This window comes from Salvia hispanica, chromosome 4 (assembly GCF_029641045.1).
Source record: "Salvia hispanica isolate PSC_SH4W2 chromosome 4, Shi_PSC_v1, whole genome shotgun sequence".
Classification (NCBI taxonomy): Eukaryota; Viridiplantae; Streptophyta; class Magnoliopsida; order Lamiales; family Lamiaceae; genus Salvia; species Salvia hispanica.
In genome coordinates, this window is record NC_142695.1 from 32,666,353 (window position 1) to 32,682,440 (window position 16,088).

The following is a 16,088-nucleotide window of genomic DNA, read 5'->3' on the forward strand; positions in this document are numbered from 1 at the left end:
CTTAAGTTTGGTTCAATCACTAAAGTGGCGATCCTACTTTCCACCATCTCTGGTGCTCTTACTACCTCCAGTCGCATCTTAGCAAATTCCCGTATGAGCTCCTCATTCTGTGTGAGGAAGGTGGCCACTTGGGGCATAGTCTTCCTGCTCAAGGCATCCGCCACTACATTGGCCTTGCCTGGGTGGTAATTTATACCACAGTCATAATTCTTGACTAATTCGAGCCATCTGCGTTGTCGCATGTTTAAATCCTTCTGCTCGAAGTACTTAAGGCCCTTGTGGTCCGTGAAGATCTCACATCGAACTCCGTAGAGGTGATGTCTCCAAATCTTCAAGGCATGTACCACTGCTGCTAGTTCCAGGTCATGAGTGGGGTAATTTAGCTCGTGTGGCCTGAGTTGGCGTGACGCGTACGCAATCACCTTGCCATTCTGCATCAGTACGCATCCAAGTCCAATCTTTGATGCATCGGTGTACACCACATAGCCTGCTCCTGGTGCTGGCACTGCTAGGACTGGTGCGGTGGTCAACTTTTCTTTTAATAGTTGGAAGCTTGCTTCGCACTCCGGCGTCCAATTGACCTTAGCTCCTTTCTTGAGCTGTTGAGTCAGTAGTCTGGCTATTTTAGAAAATCCTTCAATAAACCTTCGATAATATCCAGCCAAACCTAAGAACTTCGAATCTCATTAGGCGTTGTTGGTGACTGTCAACGTTGTACTGTTTCCACCTTTGCAGGGTCCACTCGGGTCCTTTCTGCCGTTACTATGTGTCCAAGGAAGTTCACCTTGTTAAGCCAGAACTCACATTTTCCAAACTTAGCATAGAGTTTCTCGGCTCTCAACGTCTCTAAGGTGGTTCTCAGACGTTTCTCGTGTTCCTTCTCGTTCTTCGAATAGATTAGTACATCATCTATAAGGACTAGGACGAACTTGTCCAAGTATGGATGGAACACGCGGTTCATTAAGTCCATGAACACTGCCAGGGCATTTGTAAGTCCAAAAGGCATTACAGTGAATTCGTAATGGCCGCATCTAGTGCGGAACGCCGTCTTGGGTACATCATCATGTCGGACTTTCAGTTGGTAATAGCCTGATCTCAAGTCCATCTTCGAGAATACACCCGCCCCTCGAAGTTGGTCAAAAGGTCATCAATCCTTGGTAGAGGATACTTGTTCTTGAGCGTCAGCTTGTTCAACTCTCGGTAGTCGATACACATTCTCAGTGTTCCGTCCTTCTTCTTCACGAAGAGCACTGGTGCGCCCCATGGTGACACACTGGGTCGGATGAAACCGAGGTCTAGTAATTCCTGTAGCTGTATCTTGAGTTCTTCTAACTCTTTAGGCGCCATTCTGTATGGTGCCTTCGATACCGAGGCCGATCCTGGTTCGAGATCGATTGTGAATTCTAATTGCCTGTCTGGCGGCAATCCTGGTAGTGCGTCCGAAAAGACATCTGGGAATTCTCGTACCACTTCTACATCCTCAATCTTACGGTCCTCTTTCTCTTCTCCATTCAGATAAACGAGGTATGCAGAGCATCCTTTCCTTATCATAGTGGCCGCTTGTAGCGCAGAATCTATGGACTTTCGTCGCCTCACGGATATTCCGTGAAAGATTGTGGGTTCTTTCCCTGGGTATTGCACAGAGATCTGCCTTTCCTTACAAAGAATGGTAGCGTAGTTCTCGGCTAACCAATCCATTCCCAATATGATGTCGACGTTCCACATCAACATTACATGTAAATTGTGAGCCACTAACTTAAGGTTTCCCATAGTGAATTCTACGTTCGAGCAAGTTCGTGAGGTATCTTTAAGGCCTCCTATGGGTGAGAACACCCTCATCTTATGTTCGATTTCATCAGTAGGCAATTCTAAAGTATCCACGCAAGGTGCTGACATGAAAGAATGACAATAGGTATGTTGAGGAGAGTTCCCATACTTGCTAAATTGTCTTGCTCTTGGTTCCCTGCTCAATCTTAGGCTGTTTCTGCCTCGGTGCAGTAACTATAGTCTGAGTGGGAAACCTCTGGCGTAGCTGCCGCTGGTGATATGGTGATTAGGACTGTCTTTCTTCTTGGCTCAGCTTGAAGTGCCCGCAACTACGGACGCTACCCTTAATAGTCCTGCCTCCCTTCTGTCCTAGTATTCTTGTACAGCATTCCCTGGAGAAATGTCCGCTTCTGCCACAATTAAGGCACCTATGTGTCCTAACTATGCACTTTCCACGGTGGTTTCTTGACCACTTAGCGCGGGGATGGGCCTTAGGTCGGTACTCAACCTTCTTATTGAGATCGGCTTCTTTACCGCCATTCTGCGATGGTTTTGGGGCAAGTTGTTGCTTCTTATTCTCATTTGAAGTACGTTTTCGTTTTCCCGATCGTTCCTTCATTCGTTGGTTTTATTGCGCCATATCTCAGATGATTTTCCTCTTGTCGAAGACATCCGTTCATTAAAACGTAATCTATGAGAGTGTTCATATTTTCACTAGATTTCGTTACCTAACGATGATCTTGATCTCCATTTCCTCGTGGCTCTCCTAGTTCACTTTGTTATTTGTGCCCCAAACGATTAATCACTTAGATAAATAAGTCTTGCACAACGAAAAGTCATTAGGTCTGTACGTATATAAGATTCCTTTACATTTCTCTTTTTGTGGCCTACATTCTATGTATATAGCGTAACGATCCATCCCATAGCAGCTCGTGACCGGCGGCACACAAGTGCGAAAAGTCCAAACAACTATGCCCTTCGTGATTGCCTTGTACTAAGAACTCGATGATTAATCAAACAGTCTTAACTTGGATAGGTACTGATGTCACCTAGAAGAAGCATGACTGCAAATTTCTTTTATTGAAAGGACTATAGAATATCCAAAGGGATAAGAATAACATCTCTTGCTCGACTGTTGTGAATTTTCGACCTCAAATCGTGACAATTGATTTTGAAGGCAAGTACTAAGTTCAATTGAACTTATCGTATCCATTCAAAGAACTTCAAGGTTCAAATGGTTTCAAATACTTAAACCCATCGAATTTGTGAATTCAATTCTTATGGGAACTTGAAAGAACATGAGGTAGGTCATGAGAATAAGATGATACTGTATGAACTCTCAATTTCCATAGTAGGCTTGTCAAATAAGATGGTTAAATTGTCCGTTCAAATTGACTAGATCCGGACATCAAGGATGATGATTTCAACATGTCAAGATCTCAGATGATTAGTCGCAAGAGGGTTTAGAAATGTAAACAATTGCCATTGATTAACGTTGATCATGGTTCACCAACATTATAATGTGGAAATCATGGAAATACATCAATGGATTCACAGGTAGCGACCAAAGTGAAAGAAATATTTTTGGAAAAGTCAACTACCATCAAGGAAAATGCAATACATTAGCCTTAACTTAGTGTTTCAGAAAGAAATCTTGAGCTAGAAATAATGCATGTAGTGGAACTGGACAAGAAAAATTCACTCATATAAGAACGAAATAGTCACAATATGGTTGCCAAATAAGGAGGTGAACAAAAGTTCCACTTATTGTGCCATTCTCTGAGAAGAAATGTCTGAAAAAATCAGCAACTTAAGGGTGAAGTTATACCGTGAGAGTTAAAGAATCTGGGATATTGATTTTATCAATGGTGGGTCATACGGGGGACAACAAACAACAAAGATGCTTGAGAACATATAAGTCTTTCGAATTTAAGATTTGAAAGTAAGTCACCATTTTCGTAAAAAAAAAATAAATAAATAAAATGATAGTGACTTATTACTTGCAAAAACGTGAGTCAATCAAAAGTCTTAAAAAGACGGCAGGACACCCTTGTTCAGGATGTTCAAAATGAGATTATTCTGGAGGGCATGGCCGTAAGCAACTTTAGAGTCGAAGGTTTATGACCGGAGCTTATGAAGTCAACACCTTACATTTTCTGAACAATGAGCTCAACTACTATAGCCAACAAATTGAAAGAGAGTCACAACTTTCGTAGGAGAAAAAAAAATGAGGCATTAGTTGCATAAATCCAAGTCAATCTAAGGTCTAAAGTAGACGAGGGCATTTTCATTAAGGAGGTTCATAGAAAGAAATCGATGGGAATCCAAGTAAGTACTGTTGATCATAATCATCTGTTCCACTTATGTGACACTTTCTTGTTTGTTCTTTCGGAGCTTGAACATGATCAGAGCGTTCCAGGAAACCATAGATTCCAAGCTAGGATTCCTGGTGTTACAACTAATAGCTGTCGTTGAAGGTCATATTTTCATAATGATCTCGATAAGTCAGGACGGTCATTCTCGTAAAACATTGCACTCTCCATCGTGCTTCACAGCGTGCTATAAGCATTGTTTCTAGATCACGTAGCCTCCTTGACTTGCTACGCAAGACTGGATCACTTAATTTGATCGTAAGTACGATATCTTTTCGTGTAAGGATACACCTCCTTTACTGGATCAAGGGTACGCTCATTTTGATTATGATTGAGTTCATGAAGACAAAGGGAACTTCATGTTGTTCCCATCGTTTAAAACGTTCAACAGACGCCCATGTGCCGTAGGTAGTTCCTCGTATCTCGTCTGATCGTTACCATCTAAGAATAGATGGGTTATTTATAAATTGTTAGGTTCATTCTTGTACATTTGGAATTGTTCCAATTACAACATCATGGATCGTGGTCTCGTCAAGAGATAGGGTAGAGGAAAAGGTGTGGGGTCCACTTTTAGACACATTCATCTATATTTCCTCATTCTTAAAACAAAATTAGGGGTTTGCCCTAACTTGCATATACTCGTTCATTTTATCGCTTAGAAAAGCGGTAAGGAAGTCATCAACTTACAACTCTGTTCAAGAGCGTTTAGTCTAACGTACTTCTTAGGCATTCTATGTTCGCATGCGTTAGTCATTCCGTAACTTCCTAAAAAGTTCCTTAATCTATCATCATACTTCACATAATCGAGCATGTGTAACTGATAATACTTTAGCATTTGTCTCAAAGACATCCTTATGCTTAACAATTTAAACTTGAAATTCCATGGTTCGTAGGAAAAATGGAATTTACATGCTTTTCCTTGAAAACCCTGAATATTTTCACAATATCTTCAAAAAGAAATCATTTTTTTTTTTTTCAAGTTCTTTCATGAATAACTGAAAATTTTTCTGGTAAAAACTTCTTTCTTACCTCATTGCTGCAGTTGAACGTGACGAGTCGAGGTGTTGGGTCCTTTTAAGCTTTCCATTTTAGTACTATCCTAGTCTAGTACTATCATTCTCGACTAAGGCTTGAAAAGAAGGTTCTTGGGTCCAGAGCGAAAGAACGGTGCTCTGATACCACTCTGTCACGACCACAACTCCCTAGTGCTAGTGAGCGTAGCTATTTCGCGACTAAAAATTCTCAATAATCAAGGGACAACAATAAAAGGATGAAATCACTTAAATCAATAGTATCAAAGGCATATGGGTTCATAGTCAAAACGTGTTCAGAGTATCAAGACTAAGTTCATAGCTTTCTAGCACATAATTCTAGATTTGCAGCGGAAGAGTCCAAGACAAAATAGCACGTATGAAGACATGCTACTTTGGGTTACCTAACTACTTATTTAAAAGTCTTGTCCCAACACCTTCGCCTCCTCGTACACGTTCAACCTGCACATTTGAAAATAACATGCAGGGCTGAGTACTTGATATACTCAGTGGGCACATTGCCAAAATAGTTCTATCTTTAATTGTCAATGCCACAGTTGAGTGATCACGGGGTTTTACTTAAAGGACCCGTGTCACTAAATACTTTTCCTTTTGAAAAGACTTTGATTGCGCAATCACATAACATAGATATACCATATCTGAACCTTGTGTGAACCGGGAATGTGGCCACATTCCACGACGGTCACTGGACCGGCCAACCCCTTTTGTTAGCTCACGGTCCCCTTATGTGTACACTAGTCCGAGTAGGGTTTGCGGCCCTACTGGGACCCGAATTCGATTTAACTTGAATTGGCATAGCCAAGCAGATAGGTAATCATAAAACAAAACATGGCATGACAACATACTTGAGCAAAGATTCACATTTTCATACTGAAATCACGTTTGAAAGAATGCCCACCTGATATGCTTATTCTTCAATTTGATTATTCGCTTGGACCTCACTTGCCCTTGAGCAATTTATCCTTTGAAAAATAAATAGCGTAGCACGCTAATTAGTACTTGAACTATTTCTCCTTGGAAGGAATGCATGTACCCTATGGTATAGCACCTATGTCCTTAGTCTTGTCTTACATGATTTTCTTAGTTCTACCTCGGCTTCACTACTCTGTAAAACTTAATTATTCACTTTGCTAAGTCCGGAGAACTTCTATTTTCTTGAAAACAAATACTTGAGCATTTAATAAAGTATGGATTCTTGGAAAATTCACATTTAATAAAGTATGGATTCTTGGAAAATTCACATTTAAATCTTTCATTGAATTTTTCTTAAGGTGAGTCGCCTGCCGGTCGGTCCTTCGCGCCTTACTTTAATATGTTTCCATCTTTGAAAACTCGATAAATTTATTTGGGAATTAATTAATTAAGGTTCAAGCTCAAATTCCTTAAATTAATTCCAAGCTCACATAAATAATTCTCGGCTCAAATATTTAATCTCAGCCCAACTTCTCAATTAAAATTGGTCCATGCTCCATTCTCCTTTAAAACATTTAGGACCATTTCACCACTAATTCCATTGAGTCCATCTAACTAATTAAGTCAGCCACCACTTCAAATAATTACTAAAGCCCAACTAAAATAAATAAGGTGGCCCAATAAAGAAAAAAAAAGTGTCCAATTATGCTACTTCCTTCTCCATCGTCATTTCCCCCAAATTCCCTTTCCAATTAAAATCCCTAATCTAGAAATGAAGCGAAGCAGCGGCGCCTCCATCTTTTCCTCACGGTTCTTCGCCGTTTCAATCGATCGCCGAAATCCGATGGCGTATACTTTCTCCTCACGCCTCTCTCTTTCCTCCGTCGTCTCCGGTGAATCAACGCCCACCGTGATCCCTTTCTCCTCCGCGAATTAATTGGTGGAGAGGAGGCGTCGCCTCTCTCCCACGGCGTTGCCCTTGGTGAGCAGTCGTCCCCGGCGGCCGCCTTTCGCTGTTGCTCCAGCGGCGAAGTCACCAATCGAGGGGAAAGGCGCCTAGATCGTGGAACTCAGGTTCGTCATCGCGCCTACGTCGTCAGCCTCGGCGAGTGAAGCCGCTGACCGCCCCGCCTCGCCTCTGCTGCGTCGGCAATCGCTTCGTCGCCGGACAGCCTAAAGCTAAGTTCTTTATACAACTTCTTTTAATTTGTTTGGCAGTAGCTTATGTTTTGAGATGAAGTCTTGTACATGCTAATGTTGTGGGAATCTATGGAGCTCTATGTTCTCTAAGTTCTTGGCTAAACCATGTTGTTCTACAATGATGCAAGAGGGATTTGTTGAGGGGGTTACCTCTCGAACTTGTAGCTTGAATCTCTAGTTTCCAAAATTCTCAAAGTTTACTCTCTCTTTGAAGCTCCTATGGGTGTGGGAGTTGTCTGCAAGAACTCTGCAGAAACTCTACTCCAAGCCCTCACTCTCAAACTTGCCATTGTGGCTGAAAATTCAAAGTGTATGAGAAAGGGAGTTCGAATGTGGTGTGGAGTTATTTATAGGCGAAGTGTGGTGTACCCGTGAGGCCTTAAATGGTTGTTGTACCATTTGTTGTTATGCTGCAGCAAATCTCACTTTTAGAGATCACATTGCCTCTCCTTTATGGCTGCAACTTGGTATTTTATGGGTACCTAGTACTAGTTAGTAATTGGAATTGTTTGATTGTGCAGAGAAGCAGGTGGCTGTTGTGCCAAAGGAGCTGCAGGGCTGACTTGCCTCTTATGGTGATTCTTTGGTCATCTATAACTAAAGAAAAGTTGTCTCCATCCCTATGGTAAGAGCCCCTTTTGTTTTCTTTTGATCCTTAGTGGACAAAAACTGATCTCCACCTTGCAGGTCGAGAAAAACTTGGTTGCCAAGCTGCTGTCCGGGACAGCTTGATACCCCGGCCCAACGGCTGATCGGAAAACGGCCGCAACTTTCGGCCCGGAAAAAGAGGCCCGATGCCATTTGTTCCATACACATTTATCTTTCCCTTTCTTTGTTTCCTTTATTGGAAGCCTTGTTCTAAGTATTGTAGTATTTTGAAGATTAGTTGTTCGTTTATTGAGTAAGAATTGCTATTCGAAAATTCCTGACATTCTACAATGTAAATTCCAATTGTTTAGTTCATTTGATTTTCACTTCAAGGTTTTTGTTTTGCGAACTATCAACACTAAGCATTAGTAAGTAATGAGTTCTTATTTAACACAACGAAGCAATAGAGCGAAGATTCTTTAGTTCGACATTAAACATCAACGAAAAGGATAATGAAAGAAGCGGGTATTACACAGATAGTACTGAAACGACTCATTCAGGTTAAAGATTTCTTTGGTTTATTAATTGTATGACTTCAATTTCACTTTTGAAAAACACAGTTTGATTATTCAAAAGATTTTATTTTTAGGTTTCATTATTTAATTATCTGATGAGTTCGAGTTTTGCTTTTTTTAAAAAGCAGCAGAATATTTCTGAGGTTAAGTAGTATGTATTTAAATTTTTATGATTATTGACATTAAAAGGTATCTGTTGACATAGTAGTATTGACATTTTATAAAATAAATGTTAACATAATGTATGCTTGTTTGAATTGTTGTTGACATAGTCATATGGTTCCTATAAAATAGATATGTTCTGTAAAAACAAACTTGAATTCATATGTGAAGTGTCAGAGGATTACAAAGTATATCAATAGGTTATGATGACAATTGTCATATGTATGATTGTAGTTGCTATAAATTTTGAAATGATAATACTGTATTGTTGACATTTTGTTGAAATAGTGATATTGAAATTTTATACAATAATTATTGACATAATGTGAGCTTGTTTGAATGGTTGTCAACATAGTTATATGGTAAACATTATATTACTGTATTTTTAACATTTTTATTATACTTGCTTTTAAACCAGAAAAAAAGAACACAACAAAAAGAAAAAGAAGTACATCAATTGATGGGGATGAGTTGACTAGATCTGAGATTAGAAGTAAAAGAAAAAATGACAAGAGACCATTAATTGCTTCTGAGATTAGAAGTAAAAAACAGAATGAAATGTATACAGAGGCTAAGGAACAGAAAAAGAAAAGTAATTTCTTTTCTAAAAGGCTTCTAGTCAAAAGGAAGACGTGGTATTTTATTGAAACAATGAGAAAATTGAATGAGGCCCAAATTAATGCTGTCAAGGACATGGGTTTTGGGAATGTTTTTCATTTCAAAATCGATTACATTCCTACCTATTTGGCATTTGAATTGGTGAAATGTTTTGATGAAAAAGAGTGCAAGATAAAGCTAAATAATAGGAGGAGTGTTAGTATAACAGAGGATGATGTGGAGCTGGTATATGGATTTCCGAGAGGTAGGATAAATTACTCCAGAGATAACTGTAAAAGTAATGTGTCTTTCATGAGAGATATAGCCAAACATTGTGAAATAAAAGAAGGAGGAAATGTTACCCATAAAGCTGTGGAAGAGCTTATGTTAAAAGATAGTGAAGGAGGACCATGGTTCAAAAGATTGTTCTTGTTACTATTAGAATCAGGATTGATTGAGCCATCAACATGTGGAACAATAAAGTCTAAGATTGGGGAAATAGTTGACGATCTGGACAATATTCGAAATGTCAACTGGTGTTCGTATACATTGTCTGTTCTGAAGTTTGCAAAGGAAAATTGGTCAAAGAAAAAGATGAATGCTTTTGCAGGACCACTTCCTTTGCTCATGGTATGTTTTACGTTTCACATTAAAGATTATTAATAGTGAACATAATGTTGACATAATGTTGTATATGTAATTGATATAGCTTATAATTGTTATTGATATGTATTTTATATGCAGCTCTGCTATATGGATAGAGTTTTACAAGCCAAACGTTCAGTTCCTCGCACATTCCCATTAATGAAAGGCTGGACAAGCACACATCTCCAGGCTAGGGAAGATAAGGAGATAGATGTGGGAATATTTGGTAATGGACTTATCTTCAGAAGATATGTCCGTAATCTGGAGCAAGAGCAGGAGCAGGAGCCTCAACAACAGATTCCACACGTAGTTGACAGTGGGGTTGGGTCTTCCCAAAACATTGTCCCAAAAGATATCATGCAGAATGTAATGAAATACATTCTACTCATAAATTATGGGAAGACAAATCTAGTAAAAACCCTTGAAGAAGTTCCTACACACGTCCAAACTAATCATCTATTTGGATTAGTATGTGATATTGCTAGATCTGCAATTGGAAGCCCAACAACTTCTGTTCAATCTGTGGAAGACAAGTGTGTAAAATTGGCAGAGTCATTTCTTCAAGACAAAAATGAGGCATTTGACAACTGTAAAACAATCTGTGAAGCACTAGTTACTGTTGAAAAGAAAAAGGAAGAACTTGAAGATTTGACTAAATTTCCAACTTTCAAATGGAGAGATTGCTATAACAAAGTAAGTACATCATTTTGTTTACATAAGTTTTCTCTAAGTTGAAATTAATTTAATATTAATTATAAATAACCTTTTCAATGGACTGCTGAAGAAGAAGTACGTGAAAAACAACAAAGTAAAGGACAAGAAGAACAAGAAGGATCAAAAGAGGACAACACCATGTGGCATCAATAATGAAACAGCGTCTCCTATATCACCTCCTGTACTAGAGTCTGATAACAAGGAGAGTGAGACAGAAAACCAGAAAGACCTTGAACAGGTACAATTTACAATTACTATCTTAAACTATAAACATATTCTGCATTTTATAGAAAAAAATATAATTAACATAACATAATGTGTTTCAATTGAAATAACAGGAAGATAAGGAGAACCAACATGACACACATGGTGAACCGGACAGAGAAAATCCACTGGATAAAGAAGATAATATTGTTGAGGTAACTAAAACTAAGATTAAACTGTATATTATTCTTATAAAATAAGTGAAGTGTTGTTGACATGACTTGATAGTGTAGTTGATATAAGTTATAATAATTATTGACATGACTTCTACGTGTAGTTGACATGGACCATTTTATTTACATACATTTCTCAAAGCTGAAATTAATTTAATATTAATTATAAATTACTATTTCTATAGACTGCTAATGAAGAAGTACATGAAGAACAAGATAATGAAGAACAAGAAGAAGGAGAAGCATCAAAAGAGGAAACAACATGTGGCGTCAATAATGAATCAGTGTCTCCTATGTCAACACTTGTACTAGAATCTGGTAATAAGAGGAGTGAGATAGAAAATCAGAAAGATCTTGTACAGGTACAATTTACAATAATTATCTTAAACTCTAAAGATATTCTGCATATTATAGATAAAAATATAATTGACATAACGTAATATATTTCAGTTGAAACAACTTGAAGATAAGGAGAATGAAGATGACACACATGTTGAAACGGACAGAGAAAATCAAATGGATAAAGAAGATAATATTGTTGAGGTAAGTATAACTAAAATCCATTATATTATTTTTATAAAATGAAAGAAATATTGTTGACATAACTTGATAGTGTAGTTGATATGATTTATAATAATTATTGACATGACTTTTACGTGTAGTTGACATAACTTATAAGTGTTGTTGACATAGCCTCTATGAGTAGTTAACATATTATGTACTGTAGTTGACAAGAGAAAGAAACAGAATCCATATCCCCACATTGCCAGTTTCTGATCCTAAAGGGATGAGCCAAATCTCGTCTTTTGTTATTTAGAATTAATTATAAATTACTAATTTAATAGGCTGTTGAAGAAAAAGAAGAAGAAGGAACAAAAGAAGACACAGTGAGTGATAACAATAGTGAATCAGCCTCTACTATTTCACCACCAGATGCAAGTTCAATGGATGACGCACATGTTGAAATGAACAAAGCAAAGCAACAGGAGAAAGGAAAAGAGAAAGAAGAGAATATTGTTAAAGTAAAGTAACTGAAACTAAAATTAGATATTGTATTGTTTTTATGAAATGGCTTGAAAGTGTGGTTGACAATTGGTTATTATTGTTATTGACATGATTTGTATGTGTAGTTGACATGTCTTATAATTGTTGTTGATGTGAATTTTATTTGCTGTTAACATGTATCTATGTGTAGCAGACATAGTATGTACTATAATTTATATAACTCGTATGTGCGGTTGACATGATATGAACCATACTTGACATAATTATACTAGTTGTTGACATGATTTTTAATTGAAACTAACATGAATTTTATTTGCACTGACAGAAGACTGTTGTTCCATGCTCTGAGATTCCACTGACAGAAGCTAGTGTGAAAGAGTCTGATGATAAAATGCATTCTGACCCATTCCTAGGCTCTTCAGTTGACATAAGAGCTGTAGATACAAAAACATACTTGGAATCTTATGAAAAAACTGTCTACTACTACATACTAGAAACAGAAGGAACAGATGAGTATGCATTATTTAATTATTTCATTGATCTAAAAAGTATTTTTATTTTTCTATGTAGTAAACATAATTTATAAATATTTTTCATATGTCATTTGTATAACTTCATTTCAGAAATGCATGCGTTTATGAAGATGATTTTACTTGGGCGACCAAGGAATTGTTTTTATCACTGAAGCCCCATGTTGAAATTAATGTGGGTGTAATAAACGCGTGGGCTTCACACCTGAACAACAGAGAAAATGAAAGGCCAACAACATCACTTTCACGCTTTTTTATGAGTACATCTCCATGTGTAAGTAATCTTAAATTATATGTAAACTGTTTGAGTCACATGTCTTCCTAACCAAATATGTTAATTGCAGAACTTCAATGTAACAACTCGGCAGGAAAATTGGGATGCTTTGACAGCAAAGAGAAATTTTATTTCTCAGATAGATAATGAGGTTGAAAGAAGACCAAATTTCAACTGGAGAAAAATTGATTTGGTAATAAGATCTAAAAATGATATCTATGTTAGAATATGAACAAGTATTCTATGTATATAATTATATATTTCATGTCATACAGGTCTTCTTCCCAGTTTGTGCAGATAACCATTACTACCTTGTAGTATATTGGATGAAGAAAAACATCATTGACATCATAGATAATATAAAGCCACTTAAAGATACAGATCCGTTGAAGAATTATGATATTGATATTGGCTTACTGGTATGCTTTTATCTATGTTATAGACATATTCTCTACATTGTGTTGAAATGCTTTATACATGTAGTTTAATTTAATTATTTATATATTTTGCAGAAAGATATGTTCGAAGGATACTTCATAGAGAAGAAATTGCTAGATCTTTCAGAAAATATAAACAAGTCTTCATTCAACTTTCTGAATTTAGAATGGGCAACAACCACAAACATAAAGGACTGCGGTGTCTATTTGATGAGGCACATGGAGACCTATGTTGGGAAAAAGGGCAGTGATTGGGATATCGGCTTCTCTGCGCGTAGTCTGAAGATTATCCAAATACTCAGGGGAAGATATTGCTGCACGATGATTGCATCAATTTACAATAACCAGAGATCAACAATGTTACAACTAGCTCGTGATTGGATGGAAGCAAACATGGAAAAATTGCATAAGCTAGACAACAAATACAAGAAGTTGTTTAGTTGTAGAAAGAGGAAGTGAACAAAAACAGATTTTAATGTATGATGTTAACTTATTTTGTGGATTGGTTATAAAATGATTATTATGTATTCTGACTTTTGTTGACATGGCTAGTATTTGTAGTTGACATGACTTAAAATTGTTATCAACATGTTTTCTATGTATTATTCACATGGATACGTAAAACAATTATCACAATATATTATTTTTATAAAAAGAGTGAAGTGTTGTTGACATGACTTGATAGTGTAGTTGATATGAGTTATAATAATTATTGATATGGCTTCTACGTGTAGTTGACATAATTTATAAGTGTAGTTGACATGGCCTCTATGAGTAGTTGACATAACTTAGAAGTGTAGTTGACATGGCCTCTATGAGTAGTTGATATATTATGTACCGTAGTTGACATTAGTTTTAGGACAACATATGAACCGTAGTTGACATGGCAAGAATTTGTAGTTGATATGAAATTTATGTCCATTGAAAAAGAAAAGCCAACAACTTCAACATTTGAACAACATTGAAAAAAAACCTATGCAATCTTTAATAATATGTCAACTATGAAATCAGTACAACAACTTAAATAGAAATGTCAACAATTTGAATTGAATGTCAACAGCTCAAAAACAATTCTTGTAACTAAAAAATATTTACACCTATTTTTCTTAATTTTTAAATTTTAAATATGTACTGGTAAGATTATCATAAAAAACATGTTAATAGTTTCCATATAAAAATTCAACTATTTACACAGTTCTGTGCATAGTTGACATGACTTATAATTGTTGTTAAAATGATTCTGTGCGTAATTGACATAGTATGTAACGTAATTGAAATGGGTCTATACGTAGTTGACATGACTGACATGATTCAATTTGTAGTTAAAATACTATGTAATATAGTATACATGCTTATATATGTAGTTGACACGGCTCTAACGTGTAGTTGACATGAATTTTATGTACCGTTGAAACGATATGCACAAAAGTTGATATAATTGTAAAACCAATATAGCTGACATGAATTGTACGTGTAGTTGATATGGCTTAAAACATAGTTGACATGACTAGTATATGCCGTTGACACGAAGTTCACCATAATTATATTAGTTGTTGACATGGCTAGTACGTATAGTTAACATGGTTGGAAAAATAATTGACATAACTTGTACTTGTAGCTGACACGATATGTAGCCTTGTTGACATGACTGGTATGTGCCTTTGACACGATGTGCATCATAGTTGACATAATTATATTACTTGTTGACATGACCAGTATATATAGTTGACTTAATTTTTAGGTGGTTGACATGTGCACATTAAAAACATGAAGGAGCATCAAAGCAAGGCATGTCAAACTTGTATTGAAATGTCAACAACTTATAACCAAATGTCAACAATTTGTATAAAGGTGTACAACTCAGAAAACAAATCTTATAATTAAAAAAAACAGAATCATAAATAGATGTCAATAGAGATTAAAATCAGATATAAACAACAGATGAGAAAATGTCAATAATTTGTAGTTATGTCAACAAATAAAAAAAAAAGCCTGACTATTAAAAAAAAAAAAACAATCATGTCTCCTTTCTGCCACAACTTCTAGCATTATGATCAGTAATTTTGTGACACTTTCCACAACGCCTATGAGGTTTATTTGCTTTTTCAATTGCTTTCTCTATGCTTGACTTAATCCTGCTTTTCTTGTCACTTGCACCTCCTTTTGTACTAACCACATCTGGAGCATGGGCAGTTATTTCTTCAGGAACAACAATACCATATATGTTCATGATAGAATCATTTTTATCAAGAGAAGACGATCCAGCACAATCATCTTTAAAGATTTGAGGACCAATACCCGCAAGCAAATTATCCAAAGCAATCAAATGATCTTTATTTCTAAAAGCACGCTGATATAGACCAAAGTAACGACCATGACATCTGTTAGCAATCTTTAGTTTGTCATCTCTGTTAGAACCTGCGCATATATAAAATGTCAACAACATATATAAGATGTCAACTGTCTATATAAGATATGTCAACAGCTTAAACAACACATGCTAAAACTTAAACTGAAATATGTATAGAAAACAGTTTGCATACCTCTGTCAGACGCACTTTCATCAATTGTGAGACCATGAACTGCCTTTAGTAATTCACTTTTAAGCCAACGGTTACCAACATATTTCTCTGGAATATTGTTGACATCTTTGTTTCTGAGGATGAAAAAAAGGTGGCTGCATAGATAACCACACCTTAAAAATAGTTTACACTCACATTCATATGACTCAGTCTCTATCTCATGTCTAACTGTAAAGATCTTCTTTCTAGCATCAGAAACTTTGAAGACCTCGATATTCTCCAATGTGGACATGCTAATC

At 36.6% G+C, this 16,088-nt stretch overlaps 1 long non-coding RNA gene across 1 annotated transcript; it reads left to right on the forward strand.

Annotated features, from left to right (window-relative positions):
• The first annotated feature begins 6,856 nt into the window (after positions 1 to 6,856).
• Positions 6,857 to 8,283, forward strand: LOC148928474 (uncharacterized). Its single transcript, XR_016137513.1, has 2 exons — positions 6,857 to 7,928; positions 7,991 to 8,283. It is a non-coding gene; the product is annotated as an uncharacterized LOC148928474 (long non-coding RNA).
• Positions 8,284 to 16,088: the final 7,805 nt, after the last annotated feature.